The 20,304-nt window shown below is 31.6% G+C and overlaps 1 protein-coding gene across 3 annotated transcripts in view; it reads left to right on the top strand.

Moving 5' to 3' along the window:
* The window catches only part of LOC108764845 (PAR-domain protein 1), a 91,859-nt gene that overhangs the window by 55,064 nt on the left and 16,491 nt on the right, over window positions 1-20,304 (top strand). The window lies entirely within an intron of this gene.

Below are 20,304 nucleotides of genomic sequence, written 5' to 3'. Positions count from 1 at the left end.
ATCCTCCCACGTTCTCAGTTCGCTCCTGCTCGCGTTCGCGTTTTTTCCTTCTCTCTTTTTTTCATCTATTCATCTCCTTTTATCATACAAGTAGAAAATTTCCATGGAGAAACTATTGTTTATTTGCATATACTCTCAAGTCGTACCAACGTCGAATTAGAACGAACTGTGTTCTATTCCTATCCTATTTTATATATTCAGTTCTCATGTACATTATTATTTTAAAAGGCAAGCATAACAAATTTACTTGCACAAACGAATCAGATACTTAAACTCGGTAAAAAAGATAAAATAGCAAAATGTTTGCCGTCTATTTTAAAATAGCAAAATGTTTGTCGTGTACTTTAACGAATATTTGAAAAAAATATTTGTTGAAAATTCATTTTTTGAGCGTAATAGTTTTTAATATTTATTCAATAATCAGCAATTTAGATACTAAAAGAATTGTTCATTTTTTCCATGAATATAATAAAAATTAATTATATTGTTACTTGATAATAAAAGTTCTTTAATCTTGTTAAATGAATAAAGATTATATTTCATATGTCATTAAAATGTGAGTTTCCATATTTTAACCCAAAATTTTTCATCATAATTTACTATTGAACATAAACATACGTGAGAAATATGATATTTAGCATAGCACACATGCTAAATTTTAATGACGGACAATTTTACTTTTTTACGATTTTTTAATACCCTTTTCTAACACATAACTTTTTCTATATAGGTACATGTAATTTGTTTGATGTAAATCAATATTCATAAAACGAATGTTAAAAATATGAATATATCAATATTCATATAAAGTTGATTTATTGCAGATTATTTTTCAAAAAGTTTCAGTTTTTCCATGTTTTAGTTTAAAACTTTGTCGATTTATGTTCAGAAATTGATGACCGATATAGCCTTTGACTGCACGCTTGTTGAAATAGCGATACTCGTTCGCGATATTGTTATCGAGCACAATAGATTAGAATCGCGTTTGCGAATGCACAATGCGAAGGATGGGTTAGTCTAGCCTCACCTAGTCCTAAAGCATATAACATTATATTGTTAGCGTCACGTCATCGTAATAGTGATAAATTCGTACCTCGAAATTATCCTTTTTATGAAATTTGCTAATCACGTTGATATCTAAATTCTGTAGTACAAAAATGTCTCATCAAGACATTCTCAGGAACAATTCACAGAAAGACATTTGAGGCATATTTTCAAAAATTGAGAGTAAGAGAATATTTAAGATTGGAAATAAGACCGTTTATGTTAGAAACATTACTTTAAATACGAAGCGCCACTACGGTCTGAATGTTAAGATATTGAACTATTATATATATTCATATTAAATGAATTCATTTCAGAAATTTAGAATATAAACCTGAACTGCACAATTTTGCATTTCGTGCAGAAAGAGACAAATTAGCAACGTGCAGAAAGAGATCTTTCGTAAACTAAAATTGTTCAGAATTATTATATCAAATATATACAATTTATAATTTATAAAAACGATTTTAGATTTTTATTTAAATACAAAATTATTTTAAAATTACTTAACAGAGAAATAACTTTTCTGAAATAAGAATTTTCGTGACAATCTTCGCAGCTGTTTCACAATTTATGTAAAATCTGTTAGCTTTTCTGATCGATAAATTTCCCTTATGAATTATTATCGATTTATCTAGTTCACACGCACACTATGAATATTAATGCCTCTTAGAATTTTAGATGCTCAAATGATTACATAGAAATTATCAAATATAAAAAACCGACTAAGCCGTGACGTAAAGCCGACAATCTTGTCGATATTGAATCGCATCTCCGGTTATACGAGCGGAGTTTCCGAGTTAACTCGCGCGCCGACCTATGACCTCAAGATATCTTGTTCTCGACCTTGATGATGCTTTGATTGGAATTCTGCTTTAAAAATCTTTTTCAATTTTTAAAAAAATGGAAAGATATTTGTTATACTAAAGATATTTGTAGAAGATCACGCAGCAAGCTGAGAAAATCTCTTACGTATATGAGTATATGCTATTTATAAAATATTTATAAATTGTCTAACGTTTCCATCAACATAGATTAATTTTAATTTCGGTTTAAATGACTCTTTACTTTTATCCAATTCTTAAAATTAGAAACAAATAAAAAGTGTAAGTTAAACCGAGATTAAAGTTAATCTACACTGGTAGAAACGGGCATAAGTCACATTCGCGAGAAAGTACTCGCATTTTCCTTAACAGGCACATTGTATAAGATCCTGTACACGAAGTCTGCTGTACTGTTGTATCCCGATAAAACAGGTGAAACTACAAAGTGTAACGTGTGTGCATGTACGTAAATATGCGTGTACATATGAGACATTTTTTTTCAACGCGCTGATATATATACCGTTCGACAATAATACATGCACGTTGCGGACTGCATTCGGAGCACGAGTGCAATCCACGTGCTCTGCCTTTTAAAGAAGTCGATACGCGAAATCCGATTTCGCCGGACGATATTGCAATCGCTAGAGACGAGTATGTGAGGATTATCCCATTATTTATACTCATCCTGATCTTTCAAAATATCCGATGAGTATCTCCTGGAGCTGGTCTTGCAACAAAAATTATTTATTAATTACATCCTTGTATTATTTGGAGATGTTCACATATAAAAATACACATTTATTTATTGAATTATTTGTATTATTTTCCACACATATACACACACATACACACACATATGGAAGCTTTGTTTCCTGGTTATATTACGTAACCGAATCGAAACAAATCATCGCGACATAGCGAAAGCCAGACGCCTACTCGTTTTAACATTAACTGACTAATAGCTAACAACTGACGAATCGTTCTTATCTTCTTCCAGGTAAGTTTCACTTGCAAAGTTGTAAGTCAAGCTGCATGCGAAATCGATCGTATTGCGTCAGTGCTATACATATTATTTACAGTACTAAATAAAATAGAGTTTGAACTTTTTTTCGGAATTCATTGATTATTAATTATTGATCCAATTGAATAGACGAAAATGGCCTTCATTGGACTCGTGATTAGTCAAGTGTTAATTATGTGATAGGTAATAATTACACTGGCGCCACATGTCAGTGTCGAGATAACAAATAATTTTTCAGCGAGGCAGAGAAAGTGTGTTGTGCAAACTTCTTTCTGAGCCGGTCGTGCAACAAAATTACGACAGCTGCAAGAAATTTAAGTCGAAAGACTTCGAAGTTCATTATTGCATCGGGACTGTACTTATAGATGAAATCTTGAAATCGTGACAATCCGGTTATTCAAATTTCCGGGAATTCATATAATTAGCTGATAATTACCACTTCATCGCTAGTATCTTATATATTGAGAAAAATATTTCGATTAAACCAATAAAAAATGGAAATTTGGTGAGATCAAACAGAATTCCTGATTATCAAAAATTACCTGGTTAACAGAAATTTTCTTTGATATCCTGTTCTTGATACGTTTTGTTGATTTAATCAAAACATTTTTCTTAGTGCAAAAATTAGTTGACAAAATGTAATATAGAATTGCATATTTTTATTATTTTTTTCGGATTAATAAATCAGAAAATTTCAGTAATATTAATTCAATAATACTGTTTAAGAGATTCTTATAAATATAGTTACGCCAAGAATGATTAATATTTCCTGTATAATTTATATAAAGAGAAAAAGATTATTACTCTCCTTAAGTCACTGTAATAAATATCGAAATGCCGAGCACTTTGAGTTCATTTTCTGAGTATAAGAGTATCGGAGAACGTGTTTGGCACGCGATATTTTTGGTATCACAGTTGCACGTGTGCCTTTACCATAATCAAACATTAATGATAAAGACAGTACGTAAATCGATTTTTTTTTTGCAGACGACGATATCGACGACTATTTAGCGAGTCTTATTCAAGACCTCACTGATAATCTTTTCTCTTATTCTTTTCTCTTTTCTGCATAGTCGACTTCAGCAGATATAATGTTAATGTATCGATTAACATATCGATTAACATTGTAGCGTGCAAATTCGAAAACTCATAGAATCTTAATTGTAATCTGAATACTTAAGCTCGTCCATACAAAATACGTGAAATCCCGTTATTATTCAATCATTCAAGGTTGTATTGTCGGTTAGGTCAGCAAGGCCACGGTTAAAGATTGCCTTTCGATTATAGTTATCCGATCGCTGGTATCATTTGAAATGTAATACGCAATCAAACTATCGAACCGTGTACGTGTGTATAAAAAGTGTTAATTCTTTCATACACGTGGGAAACTCATACTAAAAAATAAATCAAAGTAAAAAATGCGCGTGCCGTGTTAAAAATATTGAATTCCGTTCTAATGGAAATATTCAGCGCTCTTGCATAGAATTCTCTGATTTCATTTCCGTATTTCCGACGTTATTTAATTAAATTATTTACTGAAATACACAGATTTCAAATCTGTTATGAGTTTTATTTAATCGAGTCTGTCGGTCAAAAATCTCAGCGGGAAGTTGTAATTTCGCGATTGCAATTTTCACGTATGCCGTCACGCGTAGGAAAAGTTCGCTCGATCTCACTCGCCGACATCGCGGGACTGTTTCCATCGTACAAACCTACACCGTGGAAACCTGGCTATTCAGCCTTAAACCCGGAAGACAGCTGGCGTTGCGCACGATTCTCGACTACGTCGTCATCGTACTCATCGCTGCGTCGTCGTCGTCATCGTCGCCGGCGTTGTCGACGAATGTCCAGCCGTGCAGGCTGTCGGAGAAAGTAATCACGTGCCATTCTTAGGAATAGACACCTTCGCGCTTTCCGCTAGCGGCTCTCATTATTGCCCGTGGAACTTTGTCCTGAAATATATAATTGTTGATGTCCTGTGTTTTATAAAATAAATAAGTATATAAAATGAGGCTCCAAAGAATCAATCAATAAAAAATAATAAAAAAGCCCATCAAAGTCTACATTAGTTATTCATCCACAGAAAATTTTATTTTCGGGTGAATGTAACAAAATATATACGTTTCAACCCTTCAATTTGAATCCTTATCAATATAAACATATAAATCTAAATTCTATAATTAACGCAAATTCTCAAATGGTGATTCCCGACAATTTATCTCATTCTTCTTTATCCAAATTAGCTATGTAAAGTATAGCCAAATGATTATCAAAAATATTAACTTATACAATAATAAAATAATAATTTACATAAATTAAAACGGAGTCAAATATATTACGTCCAAAATTAGAATATTAACGTATACAATAATAATATAAAAACTTACATAAAATAAAACCGAAGTCAAGTAAGTTGTCGGCTAAATTGTCGGGAATCATCATTTGGGAATTTGCGTTAATTATAGAATTTAGATTTATATGTTTATATTAATAAGGATCCAAATTGAAGGGTTGAAACGTATGTATTGATTTTGTTACATTCATCTGAAAATAAAGTTTTCTGTGCATCCGAACAGCTGATGTAGGCTTTGATGGGCTTTATTATTATTTTTTACAAAATAAACAAGTAAGGAATCTTGAAATTGAAATCATAAAGTTAATTAAAACGCTACTAAGAGTCTGTATAGTGCGGTTATATTTTATAAAATAATAAATTGATATATGGGTAAATCAATGTTATATCAATACTATTTTAATTGAACATAATTTTATTAATTTAATAACATTATTAATAAATACGTCATACTGTTATATTGTTTTAATAAAATTTTGTTTCATTGATAGTATTACTGAATTAACAAAATTACTTTCAATTAAGATAATGTTGTTGATATAACATTTTTTCAGCGTTTTTCGAAAATAAATATTTCAGCTCAAATTAAATCATGTTCAGTAAATTGAATATTATAAATATAAGATTAAGATCGTAGAAATTTCTTCTTAAGTTTCGCAAAAAATCTTATTTAATAAAATTAATACATATATATCTTTATTATTCTACAAAATACAACTGCGTAATGTCGACCACTCTAGATTCTTATTAACTTTATTTTAATTTAATTTCGTATTTTGTCAGTTCACCATCATCAATTTAAAGATAACAACATGAGGAGGTAAATCATAGCTTCGTGTTTTGAATAATCCTAATAAAGAAGCGCTTATTATTCCTATTTTTTTAATCATTTCTAATTTGCGGTTGGAGACATGTTGTATGTCTGATAAATAAGAATAAACAGAAGTCTTAAAGTAAAAAAGGCATGCTTCTTCATGTCCCTAATTACAATGTAAATAGCAAAGTAAATTACGAAAACAAAATTGTCGAAAAAACTTTTAAAACTTCTTAGATAATGTAAGAACATAAGTAGACAACCGGTTCTATGTGGTCGATATGAAGATATATTATCTTCTGTATATAACAGGGAGGAAAAATGGTTTGATGGTGATCGGTCTCTTGGAATCGGAGAACATCCTACGATAACGATCAAGGGATCTTCCCATTTGACAATGAAAAAATATCACGATTAAAAAAAGACGATCTTGTTGTACGCAAATATTATCGACAGTTAATATTGTATAACCATCATGAGTTACGATCGTGTTTTTAAACGTCTAAATGTCAAGTCTTTTCGTTATAAATAAATAAATAAATTTGTTTGCGTTCTAATTTTTTAATTAGATAAATTACATAAGCAGATGAAAAAGAACATGATTTATGAATTATATCCGTAAATAAGAAACGTCAGTTTTAACTTCATAAATTGCGAATTGAACTTGTTATAAGATTGCCACAAAAATCTTATAATTTTACTTGATATTTATGATCACAATAAAATCATAAAAAACCTTCTTTATTCTCGATACTGTTGTTTATACAGAAAATTATATTTAACTTAATATCTTTATACATTTCAAATAAAATACGATTGATAAAATACCACAAGTATAATTTAATGTAGCACGATATTAATAGGCATAATTAAGTTACTTTCGTTGATATATAAATAATAATTTTTTGGAATTCGAAAAAATAATTTCTTAATGTAGTAAATGTAATAGTAAAAATGATTTTATGTTAGACATTAAATCTGCCCTTACGTGTGCGCATATAAAATGTTAATAAAATGCCACAAAATAGTGCAGAAACACACGCGACATGAATGAATATTAAGTTAGAATTAAATTGTGCTGCTTTTTAATGAGCACGGAAATAGTTAATGGGAGATTTGATCTCATTAGTGAGCTAATATTACTATGATTGTTGAACGTTGTAGCGTTGGTCGATATAGAAATAGTGTTCAACATGCTCGAGCTGAAACTAGTTCTGGCGCACTTCATAAATCAATGATAAATTCTCGACCGTGCGGTATCCCAAGGTTTCACGGCGGCATATTCCGCGTGTCAATCTCAACAAATGTTAATGTCGCCAATATTCCTATATATTGCAACAAATACACGTTATATCGTGAGGTATAAAAATACAGCGGAAATAACTGATAAAAAAGCAACGATAAAAATTTCATTTATATTTTTTTAAAGTTACACAAATTAAATATTGATGTTATGATGTATGAATTTTGAATGGTAAAATCGTCCCTAAATTTAAAAAATTTAGATTTTAAATCCCATTATCTGTAAAAATAAAATATACTATATGATTCCAATAAAATGTAATAAAAGTTATGCGACGAACATATTCGCACAAGATTGCGAATATGTACATAGTTGCATCGTCATTAGTTTGATATTTATTTTCGCATGACGTTAATCGGCAAGAGAGGAAATCTGCTGCTAATCTCCTGTCTATTAATCGTTATTACAGACTATGCGCGTTCTTTCTATACGAGAACCGGAAGATACCACGATCCGATACGTCAGAACTGGACAAACGAGCTAGGGAAGAACGAATTCGTTAAATTTACTTGCAAGAGTATATGTACGCGTACAAGTGCATAATGTATGTACGCTTGCACGTGTCATTAGTCGCTATTATCTAAACGTTCTTTAAATAGACCTTTGTCGAAACGAGATAAAAACGTTAAAACACAAAAGACCGTCCATCGAAATGGTACCATGTTTTATACTAATTGAAATGCGTCAGTTGTTCAGTAAGCTCAATTTTATTATGTATAAGCATAAAAATATATAATTGCATAAGTATAAGAATATAATTTCGCATGTCCATTTTTATCAATATAGATTAATTTTAATTTCATTTTTTACTTATTACTTTTTTCTAAGAACTAGAATTAGGTCGGAACAAAAATTCGTGACGCTGCTATATTTGAGTGTTTATATTTGTTTTTAAAAAAATTTAGTAATTATTTTTTTTATTGTGATGCGATGATTTTTACGGAGATGACAATCAAAATCAAAATGTTCTTTTTATTTCCGCGATAAATTAGTAACAAAAAAATCTTAAGAATATTTAAAAAAATTAATTTTGTAGGAAAAAAAAAATTTTAAGCTCTTACATTAGAAAATTAAAAATTTTCGAAAGTTTTTTTTTTTTAGCAGGCCTATAAAGTGAGAAAAAAATTTTTTAATTTGTTTCGTAATTTTTTTTAGATTTTTGTATCTTTCTATATTTGGTAAAAATCACCAAATTCACAGAAACTTAAAAACACAGTGACCTTTAGAAAGTAGAGATTTTAAGATTTAAAGCCTTCTTTTAAATTTAAATCGTTCATCGTAAATTTAAGTCGTTAATTTTTCACGAAATTACACAGCTGTCTGAATTTTAAAGTTCGTAATGGTATTAACTTTTGTTCTGATTCAATATTATTAGTCAAAATACCTTGAAGAAATAGCGAATCTCTCTCTCTCTCTCTCTCTCTCTCTCTCTCTCTCTCGATATATAAAAATTCAACGAAAAGAAGCACTTTACAGTTTTTTATTTAAAAGATTAAAATTTTTCATGTTCATCTTTGTCAATACAAATTAACTCTATTCTCGGTTTAATTTACTTTTTGCCTTTTTTTAATGCTCAGAACTAGAAAAAGCTGAAAAGTAAATAAAACCAAGGCTAAAGTTAATCCACATTGAAATGAACATCAGGCGACTTAAACTTGCAATGAGCGAAAGGGCTTGGCACGTCTCGAACCCTTTCTTCCTTCAACATCATGCGTTCGAAAAGTAATTTAAAGACGAGTTTCTCTTTTCGCACCGGAAAAAGGAACAAATAAAGAACAGGAGAAAGAAAGGGTCGCGCTGTTTACGAGAGAAAGGCGAACCGTCAGAGAAGCATACGTACGTGCGTGTTCGTATGAGACATATGCCCGCGGATATACGCAATCGTTTCTGCGTCCCCGTTATTTCGGTGAAAGTGAAAGTCACGCGGCACGCGACTTCCTACTCCGATCAAGCTTGCTAGACAGATAATTTGTAATGCGACAGAGCCTTTTAGAGAAACTGCGAAATATTTCAGGGAATTATCGTCGAAAAATTATTTTTTTTCTTTGCAAATCGAGTTTCAGATATCTTTAACAAGTAAGAAATTATATTTCCTGTTTAATTTTAAATTAATTTTCCATTTTATAAATATATTTATTTAATGCTTCGCTGTAGTTTATATTTTTAACGTACGTTTATTTTGTTAGAATCTTTTCAATCTTATTAGAAATTATAATATATTATACTATAATACTATATAACAATATATTATATTGTTTTTAGAAATTATTTGACATGTTATGTTTTTCTTATTATCGGATTTAATTTGTTAAAGGAAGTAACGATAAAATAATAATAAATCTTAATGAGTTTTTTGGAAATGATTCTATCGAACGTGACGCCAAACGATTAATGACAATCGAAAGTCGTTTGAATTAATGAAAAGCGAAACTATCATTTACATTTCTCGACGAATCCAGAAATGTAAATGACGGTCATGGTCTCCGCATTTGGGAACAGTCGAAATCGAGGATACTGTGTGCTCGCCGAAAGCATGGTTATGCCAAGACTTTCCACTTTCCGGATATCACAGTTGTTATTTAAATCGTTACGAAAAAGTGCAATACGAAACTTTTTAAAGAGAGATAAGGTCCTGTGTAACTGTATTATCGCTATGTAAGCGCTACACAATTAATCGTTTTGTTTATGGAAAAAGTATCACTACAAATACATACCGAGGGGGCCTCTTTTATTTATTTATTTTACAAAACAAAGCGCGGCAGTTCACAATGATGATTTTCCGCGTTCCAGACCTCTATTATCTTTTCTTCTGTTAATCGTTTTTCGCATTTACTCGTGTCTGGTAATTAATGAAGGAAATGCGCACAACTGCTTACACCGCTTTCCAGCGATATGGAGCGGCAGTAAAGAGCTGGAAGTAATCTTTCGTTACCGGGTAGGAAGTATCGCGCGAAACAAGTTTCATTTTTTTTTCTCCGACTTTATAATTCGTACATTTTACTGCCAGGTAGATTGATACAGATCATTGTTTCATTCGCGCGTTTAGAATACATAGGGCTAGAATACATAGGGCAAACTCGGGTATGATGGCCATAGTTTTTTAAAATGCAAAAAACATACATTTGAGCCGTTTATTTTGAAAGTGACCTAAGTCCATTTAAAAAAAAAATGTTTATGACAGCTAACTGCAAGTTGTACACGCTACTACAAAGGTCAACAACAAAAATTGAAAAACGGACTTAGACCACTTTCAAAATAAACGGCTCATTTATTCTTGTTACTTTTTAACAATATTTGGGATATTACTTTCACTGAAGCTTAAAGTAACAAATACTATCGAAATTAAAGAGAAAATACTTAACAGAACTTTAATTTTATCAAAATTTTACAAAGTATGCATTGGCCATCTTATCTGATTTTTAGGGAAAAGATGGCCATGATATTAAGAAAGATAGCCATAGTATTTATAAATAAATAGTGAAAATAAAAGTATTAATTATAGGACACTTTGCAATTTACATACTTTTATTGTGTATGTAATGTTGATTATGGCAGCTTAACTGTAATTTATTAGACATTATAACAGTTTTTAGCAGACACGTGCAAACTTTGCAGATAGTCGAAAGAAAAAATATTAGATAATATTTATAATATTGTTATTTTGAACAGTGTACTCATATGAACTACTGTAAATATTGATTATCTTTAAGAATGACTATAAAAATGCACTATTTATCAATTATTGGAGAAATTATGACCTATGGCCATCTTTTCCGTATGGCCATAATACCCTAGTTTATCCTATTCGATTCCGGCTTGGTTTCGCCTAGAAGACTCGTTTTTATCGGTGTGAAATTCAGTAGTTTGACTACATTGAAATGAGTTATCGTCAAAACTTTTACCCTACACGCAGGATATATTCGAGGCACCGCCACGCAGGGCTGACATTTGGATGGCCTCCTTTCTCCAAGTGGCACGTGGGCTCGTACTTTTCGGCACAGCAATGAGAAAGTTGTTGCCGTTAGATATGCCGACCTGTCGTTAACGAATACGGGTCCAGTCTTGTGAAATCCCTTTTTTTCTGTCTCAATCCCGGAACTGTACATCTTAACCCTTACCGTACCAATATGGGTAACTAGTCATCGAGCGATTCCTGTTCGTGCAAGTTTCTTTGAATCTTTCGGTAATTATAAATTATATATACATATATTACATTTTATTATTTTCCAAAATAAAGAGTCAATTTATTCTAGAAAGTTGAAAGTATGTTGGTAAATTTTTGAGATTTATTTGAATTATTTTGAAGAGGTGAAAAAACGAAGAGATTCTAGTGACCCTTGATAGTATGAGGTACCAAATTGTATATATTAGGTGTTGAACTTAATTCCTGTCGTTTTTCGTCTCCAAAATTGATTTGTTTCGAAGGGAAGATGAACGAATACCTTAATCAAAGTAATTTCCTCCATTTTCTACTTTATTACTAATTAATAATACTTTATTAATAATAATTTGATTAAGGTATTTTCCTTCGAAACAAATCAATTTTGGAGACGAAAAACGGTAGGAATTAAGTTCAACACCTAATAGAGAAGTATGATAAGGGTTAACTATCTACTGAGCCTTTTTTTGATGAACATTTTGATGATATTACCTGGACAATTCCTACATGATTTTACTGAAGTATCTAAAATTTAGCTCGATACAAAAAATAATTTTGTTGGAGTATAAAATAACTTTGTAGGAACCGCAAGTATGATGAGCAATGAAGTAAAAAGTTTTAACAGCCTAGCAATCAGTTTATGAACGTCCTGTATAATTATTTTAATGACCAACACAATTATTTTCAGCTTCAGTTATTTTTAGATACTTCACTAAAATCGTTTTTTCCGTGTATAAGCGATAAAAAAATTGTTTCTAGATATAATAGCGCGACCTTTGAAGGAAATCTTGATGCATTTAACGTGAAAATTATTAAATAAATATAGGTACAGTTTAAACAAGTTATTGGAAACAAATTTTCCACGGCTTCGTGTATATCAGAGACTTCAATTATTCTGAAGTGTTCACTAATTTCTTCATTCTATGAATATAAATATGAACCTTGTAGCGGGGTGGTTGTAGCGAAGAAGAGAAAACTCCCATCGGGAGGAAGGAAATAATTGGCATATCTTAATTATCCACCTCGTACGGAGTCTCCAATTAAAGGTGTCTCGTGACGGGCGAATCGAATCAATTAAAATTGACCTTATAGAGCGCCGATATCGCTTCGATCTAGTTCGTATACTCCTAAGGAAGGCGATAATTGTCAATTATTGTCGCAGTAAATTGCATATCCTGGTGGAGCGTCAGGCAAGATAAGAGGTCGATTATCGGGCCAAAGGTAATTATTGTAAGCGACACAATACATCTCGAGAACGATCAGCAACGGCTGGATGAGAAAATATTCGCAAGAACGACAAGAACAGTTTCCGTTCGTTTATATTAAAAAATAAGAAAATCTCGATTTGAAACAAATCAGCACAACAAATGTTACGCAAACCAATTTTTATCACTTTACGCAATATAATTTTTTTTAATGGATCTTTCGAGATATATTTCAAGTGTAATTATAAGATAAATGGTATAATTCTGTTCGAAATAAAAATAGAAACTTTCTTTACGTAGGCATGAAGTGGAAATGTGCATTCTTCGTCGGATACTAGGTGAAAATATTACGTTTTTCTAGTAAACGAAATCAATCATTACTTATCGCGATCGTGGCAATAAGACTCGTATAATTAACACGCGTGCGCGCATTCAGTACTTCCTCCTTTCTCTTCTTCCGGTTTACGCACTTTTTCGTTCGCCTCGCCACCGAGAAGCTGGAGGAGAGAAACGGAATGCGGCCTTGACACGACATGAAAATAATAAAAGCTAGCAGAATAAGCATGGATGTGCGATATACGCGTATTAGTCGGCAGCAGCTGTTAGGAATTAATTTTAGATTAGACGGCCAGCGGGTGCCTCTGACTAGGTCAACTTCGTTCGAATCAACGAGCCTCGTAAATGCATCGTCTTTACCAGCATGTTAAAATAAACCGTTCTTAGCATCTTTCCGCGCGTGGCAACTGAGTGATTATTTAAAAAATAATAACCGAATTGTGTGTGTGTGTGTGTGTGTGTGTGTGCAAATTAAAATTGCAATTGGACAGGTTCCCTAGAATTTCTGTTAATTCCAATATGAACGAATTTTTGCATCATTTGCAATTGTGAGAGATAGAAAGAGAGATATCAATATAATTCATATATTTTCACATCACTTTTAATTTTTAAATTTAATTTGAAAACTTGATAATATCTATTTGAACAAACAAACGTATATTAAATACGTATCGCTCATTTGCTACAATAATGACATAAGTAAAAAATTAGTATGTTCTTAGTTGATGACAGAAAAAATAATAACATGAAAATCTATTTTAAGAACTAACTAAAATTGCATTTCAAAATTAATGCTTTAAAATTCTAATGATAACAAATATTCAAAGATTTTCTGTTAAATTTCGTTTTCTAAGTTATGTTTTGTTGTAGCAAATGAGTGTCTCTCTCAATATATCAAATATGCATATTAAACAATATATTCAAACAACATAAAAATAAAGTAGGCTAATGATATTTATACTTGTATTATCATTGCTGAGGAGGACTCCAAAGAGAGTCGAAACGTACAAATATAGAAAACTTCAATCTAGCACCTGATGAATATTGATTTCACTAAACAATTGCCGTTTATTATTGTTTGACTCTCATTAACCTACTTTATTTATATTTTCATGTTGTTTAAAATTTGAGAGAGTCCTAATATAATTATTGTTTATTGAATATATTCAAACATGTATCAAACCATTTTATTAAACAAAATCTTTAGAGGACTCAGAGTAGAAAAATCGTATATTATTCACTCCGACGTACATCTTATTAGATGGCGCGTCAATTTTGCTTCCTGGATCCACGTTGCACGCCATATTTACGCGTTGCACACGGAATGCATGCGCCACAACACGCATCGAGCAGACTCGTTTCCGCGAGTTTTACACGCGTGAGAAAGGGAAAAAAAGAAACGCTCTACCGCAAGTAGGGAGCAGAAGCAGAAGAAGGAAAGACACGCCGGTTACTCTTCCTGACTTGCCCCCTCCTGCTTGTATCCGTTCCTTTCGACTTCTCTTTCTCTTTTCCTCGTTCTTTAATAAACCATGTCCTCCTCCTGTTCCGCTACGAGCGCGGATTTCTCTTTCATCCTGGTACAATCTGATTTCTCTGGGCGTACGCGGGCACATGCTGCGTGCAGATCGATGGATTTGACAAATAATTAAAAAATTCTGTCAATGTGTTTCCAAATATTTTTGTACACTAAAAAAAATTTTAATTTCAAAGAAATATCTCTTTGCTGTATTAAAAAAAATTATTTCTTTGGATCAATGAAAATTTCTTTGAAAATAAGATATTGTACACTAAAAAAAAATATAGTCATAGGTATTTCCCTTCGAAACAAATCAATTTTGGAGACGAAAAACGGCAGGAATTAAGTTTAACACCTAATAATAAATATTTAGTTGAATACTGCCAACTAAATATGTATTAAATACAAAGATATATTTATTTGATACAAGAAATATTAATTTGATTTAACAATCTTTTTTTTTACTGAACAAATATTTATTTACTGTAAGTAAATGTTTAGTTGGCAGTATTGAACTAAATATTTATTAAGATTGACTATATTTTTTTCTCAGTGTACTTTCAGAGAAATAGGATATTGTGTATTTCCAAAAAAATTTTCATTGATCCAAAGAAATAATTTTTTCGAATACGAGCAAAGAGATATTTCTTTGAAATTAAGATTTTTTTTCAGTGTACAGAAAGTTATATATTATATAAGTATAAGTAAAGTACACTTGATGTAATTTCGACGAATTTGCTCGAGACAAATTTTCATCGAGCGATAACATATAAAAGCATTGTTCTATTTAAAATATGTAAATGTGTGCAGACTATCTGTTCGATCTTAACCTGACAAACTGTAAGAGGCATAAAACATTTTACGACGGAACAAAATTTTACGAGCTCGCGATAACTCGCTCGATGCAATCGCGGTTTAATACACAAATTGACATTTAGCGTCCACGTTCATTACGGTCTTTATATGGTGACTTAAGATAAACATATGAATTTTTTTATTTTAATTAGTTTTCCACAAGATGCAATCTCTTAGAAATGATGAAAGCAAAATTTACATATAATGGATGCTTTTCCTTTAAACCACCGCCTAAGAAATTCGTGCACACCTAATCTTTTATTCTCATCATTTGTTTGTCTATATGAAATGGATTTACAATCTAAACGTTCTCATGTAGTTTTCTAAACATGTTATTTACAGTTGTTTGTATCTTTAAAAATTGTGATTATCAATGATGATAATTTATATCTACAAAAAAATCAAGAAATGATATTTCAACATTGAAAACGCTTAATATATCATTACATATTCATATATTTTGCCAGGAGAGGTATAAATCTGTCATCAAGTCCGTCATTGTGTGTCGCATTTAATCGCGCAAAAATATCGCGTCGAGGCCCGTTTCTGCCCGCGTACAATGCTCAGGATTCTTGTTGTGGCGTTATTCGCGAAGCGGTCTGGCTTGCCAGCAAGTGAAAGTTGCTCAGGCCACTTTCCCTCGGGGGAACCGAGCGATCGCTCAGCTGGCTTCCGGGCTGCGAAGTCGCGATAAATGCCAGAGATCCACCGCCCCGAATCGGTCAAACTTCATCTCTCGTCTATTTTTTATGAATTAATCGACAAATTTGTTTTTCTTTCTTCCTTGAGGAAGTATGACTTTTTAACGGACTTTAATTCCTTCCGTACACTGAAAAAAATATAGTTAATTTTAATAAATATTTAGTTGAATAATGCCAACTAAATATTTATTAAATATAAAGATATATTTATTTGATATACAAGAAATGTTAATTTGATTTAACAATCTTTTTTTTTTACTGAACGAATATTTATTTACTGTAAGTAAATGTTTAGTATTAAACTAAATATCTATTAAAATTGACCATATTTTTTTCTCAGTGTAGAAATTATATTCATTTTAAATTCTGCAAAAACGAACTTAACATATTTACGAATTAATAAACGATCACGACAGATAGAATAAATTATTATAGGTGCGATGTTCTTATATGACCTTTAAAAGAAAAACGTCCATTATAGACATTTATGCCACGTGTCTTAACGTAGCTTCCATGAGTCTCAATTAATCATAATCGTCAGAAAGCAACCTTCATCAGCTGGTGGCTTCCACATGCATTCTTCGCGACATTCGTAGGAGTTTAAAGGAAAAGCGTCCATTTTATTGATATTTATGCCACGTGTCTTCGCGTTTCAATTAATAACAGTCGTCAGAAAGTAGACGGTCTCTCATCAGCGCCGGTGGCTTCCGCGTGCATCCTTCGCGACGTTCATAGGAACGTCGTGTGTACCGGAAACCGCGCGTGTCACGAGGACGCGTGTGCGCGCACGTGCGCGAGAAAAGGGGCCGAGGTGTACAATACGGCGCTGCCTGCCCCCTCCGTAGCCTTGTAATTTTCAGGAGAATTGCGTGTTTGCGGGAAATGATCTGTAAAATTACAGTCGCGGCTTCCTGAGCACGCGCAAGTGCACATGCGGACGAGCATATGCATATGTAGGTATACGTATATCTGCTCGTGCGGTGCCGTATGCGAGTAAAGGCGTCGCTTCGTGGACTTCGTACTACATCGCAAATTGTTTCCTTTAACGCTTGTGCCCCGTTCTCTCTCCGCGGACTTTCTCCCCGGATCGATTTGTATAATTTAATTGGTTCGACGAGCGTGGCCGCGTGTTGTGCGAATCCGCGCGGCTGATAGCTGCGTCGTTAACGTGGAACTGATATATCTTCCCTCTAATTTTATCATACTCGTGGAAGCGCAATTTTTCGCGAAGTTTTGATAAAGCAAGACGTTAAAAATGGCATTCTGTAAACACGTATATTAATTTAATTCTTTTAAATTTTTAGTACACACGATGTGTCATTTGTGTCCTGCTAATTTCTTTTTTTTTTTTAATACTTTATTGACCAAAAAATGTACTGAATTTTAATAAATATTTGTGTGTGTGTGAACAGTACTAGTTGAATTATTAAATGTAAACATATTTAATACAAGAACTATTAATTTTATTTAACTTTTTAAGTAAATATATTGTAGCAAATATTTATTAAAATTTAGTATACATTTTTTTTCAGTGTAGGAACACCTAGTAATCTTTCTTAAGTATTCTTTCCTTTTTTCTAAATACACAACCTTTTAATACACTGAGAAAAAGTTATTCATTTGACTAAATTAATTTAGCTTGTTTTTATTTTTTTTCGATTATATTTAAGTCAAACATATTATATTTGACATAAATATATATATTTTTTAACGAATGAAACAAAAATAACTAAATTAATTTAAGTCAAACAAACAGCTTTTTTCAGTGTAAATATTTTCTAAAGATATGTAAGAATTATTTAACAATTGTTATATATTTTTTAAAATGACAGAAATTAACTTAGACACGAATGACCAGTCGCGTGTATAGTAAAGGATCGGAAAATTATACTACGGATTAAATAACCGCCTTTAATTAATTCCCAAGAGTCAGGCTTAACGTTTTTAAATTTCATAAAAGAAAATATCGACGCATATGGCATATGCGTATGAACATCTTATTTTGCGCGACAGCATCTTATACTAATCTTATATTAACTGCCAACATGTACCGGTTGCAACAGGTATTTATTCTTGCTTGTATAATTTATCAACGTGCACGTCGATCTATCTTCGGATGAAAATATCATCGAGAAGATTCTATTTAGCAAAATGCAGTCAAACGCATTGCACCGGGTCAGTTTTCGCGTAACTTTCACCCATAATGTCTGTGCGCTTCTGCTTACCCAACAATTACCTAATGTCGTACACACTAATGTTAATCGATAAGTCGAGATGCAGCCATTTGTTATCTCAAGAAAAAAATACAAATCGCGTTACGCCGTTTCACGTGTTACACTGTCAAGGACATGTATCAATTTTTTCCAACTAATTACCAGGAAACGAAATAATGTTCGTATATCAAAGAAAGAAAATATATCACATTTAATCGACTGTGTACGTCGAAGATTGTGAGATATCACACGTATAGTAAGAATCCCGCACACTCATTAACAGAGCTTGGAAATATTTCCACAATTAGCTCGACCATATTGCTATATCACGACGACATTAATTATATTTGTTTCCTTTGCTGATTATCATTCGCGGAAAATGCAAATTTAGATCATAAATATTATTTGTATACAGAAATCAATCCACCGTATATTCCTGTATAATAGTTACATTAGCTAATAATAAAGACGGAAGAAATTCATACTATATTATTATTGATTCGTCAGGTTAAAAAATAAAATAAGAAATGGCACAATTTTACTTAAAAACAACTTTTAAAACCGCGTTCGAAGATTGTAAAACTATGTTCCGATATAAAAATATTGTCTTTCACTTTCATTCTAGAAGAGATATTCAGCCAGCGACGCTAGCGTCAATTATTATTCCATTGACGTTTTAGAGATATTCGATCTAAGACTAATCGAACGGTATTGATACTTTTTTTTCTAGCAAATGGAATCCAGTGGTTAACAAATACCAACTAAGCAAGAACTACCCTGAGAAAAAAATAGCCTAAATTTAAAGAAATATTTATTTGAATACTGCCAACTAAACATTTACTTGCAATAAATAAATATTCGCTTAATAATAAGAAGTGATTGTTAAATTAAATTAATGTTTTTTGTATCAAATAAATATATATTTTTATATTTAATAAATATTTAGGATATTTTTTTCTTAGTGTATGATTTGCACACACACACAATTAAAAATTTTAACTATTATTTACAATTAGGATTTTCTCTCTAATTAAATTTTTCGGTGAAATGATATCAAAAGGAAAAACGTTAGTTTGCATATAAATTATAAAAACTAAGAAACACGCGATGATCGAACGTGTTACATAGATTACGTGTAACGTAACGGTTGAGAATTACCTAAAAGAATTACCACACACGAGCGTATTACGTGGACGGCCATGTTCCATGGCCAAGGACGAGCCGCGATTCCGCGTCCCTGAAGGACATGTATGCCTTTCAAAACCAGTTACTGAACACGAGATCGCTGAGAGTACAGCCGGATGCGGATTTATCTGTTCGATATCGATTTTCTATATAAATGCACAGTAAAAAATATTTCGTAATTGTGTTGAAAACGGTCCGTTCTTATTAAAATTTTGGGTTGAATTTTTAACATATTCGAGTGTTAATTTAACATAATGTAATTGTTATTTAAATAGTATATTTATGTTGAATTATAATGTTCACAAAATTTCTTACTGTCAAAATAAAACAATCAAATTTATGAATAAGTGAATGAATAAATGACAATATAATGTGCTTTAAAACGTAAATTTTAAGATAAATAAATAAAATACGTATTAATTTTTTTAACATATCATAAATGTTAATTTTACTGAAAAAATGTGCTTTCACAATTTCACAAACTGTGTCAGTTACCTTTTTTATGTTTATCTTCTTAGATAATACTTGTGTTATCTTCTAACATATTTATCTTGTGTTATATTAACACAAAAATTTAAGTAAATCATTTGGGATATATAAAATGTGTTTTTAACATAAATTGTCCAACTGTGTGACACTCGATGAGTAAGTGTGAGAGAGAGAGAGAGAGAGAGAGAGAGAGATTGCAAGATTTGTATGTCTCATAAAAAACTTCCTAGCTTCAACTGCTTTAATTTCTAGCATGAATTTAATGTCTATCTTTAATTATCTA

The sequence above is a fragment of the Trachymyrmex cornetzi genome, unplaced genomic scaffold (genome assembly GCF_001594075.2).
Source record: "Trachymyrmex cornetzi isolate Tcor2-1 unplaced genomic scaffold, Tcor1.1 scaffold454, whole genome shotgun sequence".
Taxonomy (NCBI): domain Eukaryota; kingdom Metazoa; phylum Arthropoda; class Insecta; order Hymenoptera; family Formicidae; genus Trachymyrmex; species Trachymyrmex cornetzi.
Note: the sequence above shows the minus strand (reverse complement) of the source record. Positions and strands in the feature narration are given on the sequence as shown.